Raw genomic sequence first — 2,908 nt, 5'->3', positions numbered from 1 at the left:
AAAAAGGTTGCGATGGGTTGGAACTGATTCAATGGTGCCTAACAACAACAACAAGTCATTGTAACAATTTGAGAAAACGGTTTAGCATTCTTTATTAAATTTGAAAATATCCTCAGACCATTTGAGCCCCCACCCCACTATTTTCTTAGTTTCTTATAGCTTCTGTACCAAGTCAAAACCAACTAGTGACTTAAAGCAACAGAAATCTGTGTTTTTTCACTCTGAAGGACAAAGGTCAGAAATTAACGTTACAAGGCGCAAACCGAGGTGTGTGCTGAGAACATCCTCCCTCTGGAAGTCCTAGGGGAGAATCCATTCTTTGCTTCTGTAATCAGTAATCATTTATAGGGTGTTTGGGTGGCACAAACTGTTTGCAATTGACTATCAATCTAAAAGTTGGCAATTAAAACCAAGTCCATGGTCCTGGGGCAAGGGATCCCTGGCGATCTGCTTTCGTAACGTTTACAGCCAACAAAACCCCACGAAGCAGTTCTAGTCAATCAAATGGTGAGTTGGAATTGATTAAATCTTAATAGGCTTAGTGGATACATTCTGTGGTTAACTTTTGCAGCAATGACTACACTTTTTTTCACATCCGTGTTATCATTTTGCATTACCATCATCAACAGATGAGTGTCCAACTTCTCTCCATCCTTGTCAACATTTGCTATCTTCCATGTTTCTGGTAAGACGTCCTAGTTAGTATGAAGTGCTAGCTCATTGTGATTTTGATTTGCATTTCCAAAATAACTAATGATGCTGAGTATCTTTCCATATATTTATCAGCCATTTGTAAATCTCCTCTGGGGAATGGTCTCTTCAAGCCTTTTGTCCATTGAAATTTGGGTTGCTTGTTTTGTTGTTCTTGTATTGTGGGAATTCTTTTTTACATTCTGGCTATTAAATCCTTACTAGTTAGATCAATACCAAATGTTTTCTCTCATTCTGCTTATTGCCAATTTAAAATCCTTTGATGTGCAAATGTTTAACATTTAGGTAAATTCCGATTTATCGAATTTTCCACCCAAAAGTTTTACTGGCATATATGCTTAAGTTACATATCATAAAAGTCATCAATTCAGTCACTTCCATAAGAATTGTGCAATGGTCACCACAATCGGTTTTAGGGCATTTTCTTCATTTGTGGACTCTTTGTTGTTCCCTCCCGACAACCTTATCATTTCCCCACCCCCTCCCCTGCCACACCTCCAAGGAACCATTCATCCAGTCACACTCTATAGATTTACCTATCCTGGATTTCATAGACAAAACACATTAAAGAACAAACAACAACAACTAATAAGAATAACAAAGTAAAACAGATAAAAACCTCCATTGAAAAGAAAGCAGAAAACATTAAACACAAGAACAAATTTAAATGGGTCATAAGGAAGATCAAATGATAGAATGCTAAATTTTTACCTAACTGCATTTGCAACAATCCACTTTCCAATGTGTTCTGCATGTTAGCAAAGCTAGTCACATCCCTGGTCCATGGTCAGAGGGAATTCCCCAGGGACTTAATCCACATATATTTCCCCTTCAACTTTTTTGTGAACTCAAATAGCTTTAAAATGGGTCCAAAGGGAGATCAAATGATAAGATATTACATTTTAACCTAAGTACATCTGTCATAATCGACTTTACAGTGTTCTCTATTCCTGTTCCTCAAGTACAGGTAGAGGGGATTCACCAGAGACCAAATCCATGTGTGGACCCTGCAGATGGATTTTGGGTTTCTACTGTCATCCATAACCTTACGCAAACCAGGTGTTCACAATATAAGCTCTAGTGCCACTCCATCTTTTCGATTGGGAATTATATTATTTACAATCTTAGATCACACATGCTGCTGTGTTTCTTCCATGTGGACGTAGACGGTTGCTGATTAACGATGCCAAGTGCTATTCTTTCTGACAGCTGGGCACCATCCAGTCTCTTCACTGTCATTCACTATAGTATCCATATCTTTAGTGATCTCTTCAAGAGGCCGAGTGTTGAGCGGGGCTATGTCATAAGAAATAATTGTTCTTAGTTTCAGTCTAGAGTTAAGTGCTAGCCCCCAATCCATTTATTCAATTAATATATCTCGGGTTCACTTTAAGGGTATCCTTGGCACTTTAAGTTAGAGAACATTATCGCTTGTTTCCCTGGGGCATCACTTCCACTCCCAACAAGCATCAAGTCACTGCTGACTTACAGTAAGCCAATACTGCAGGGCAGAACTGTCCCTGGGAGTCTCAGTGCCTGCAATAAGAAGCCTCATCACGCCCCTGCAGAGCTGCCTTGCGGTTTCTCACTGCTTATCTTGTGGTTATCAGCCCAATGTGTAACCACTACGCATAGATAGTGTCATTAGTTTAACCAATGGTGTGGCATTTAAAATATTGTTGAGAAAAGGAAATTAGATGAATATAGGCCAGTTATGAACCACAATACATGAATCATTGACTTTCACACATTAAACTCATAAGTGACTAGACACTATTTATACAAACAACAATGGAGGTTGGTGATAGAACACATCCTCCAATAATATTAATTCACAGCAGCAGAATCACACCTACCAGATCAATACATGTCATAATGAGCATAGAGGGCATTAACATATTCAGTATATGGTAATCCTGGGCCATCTTTCATTAGGCATCCTTAAGGCAAGTGATTCAACCCAACGTCCATGTCCACCAATTCTATGCCCTTGGCGTAGCAATCATCTGTTTCTTCTCGTGCTAGGGAGTTTCAGCCCGAAGCCCAATGGGTACAGATTATTTTGAGTTAAATCCAAATTCACTTCGTGGGGTTTCCACATAGGGTTCTTCTGGTGTGGCCAATGACAAATGTTGTGAGCCTTGAAAGAACAGAGTCTAAAGTCCTAGGCATCTCTAGTGAACGGACTGGGTCACCA

This window comes from Echinops telfairi, unplaced genomic scaffold (genome assembly GCF_000313985.2).
Source record: "Echinops telfairi isolate 266 unplaced genomic scaffold, ASM31398v2 ScPeMD7_9;HRSCAF=40, whole genome shotgun sequence".
Taxonomy (NCBI): domain Eukaryota; kingdom Metazoa; phylum Chordata; class Mammalia; order Afrosoricida; family Tenrecidae; genus Echinops; species Echinops telfairi.
This window is presented reverse-complemented; position numbering follows the sequence as displayed.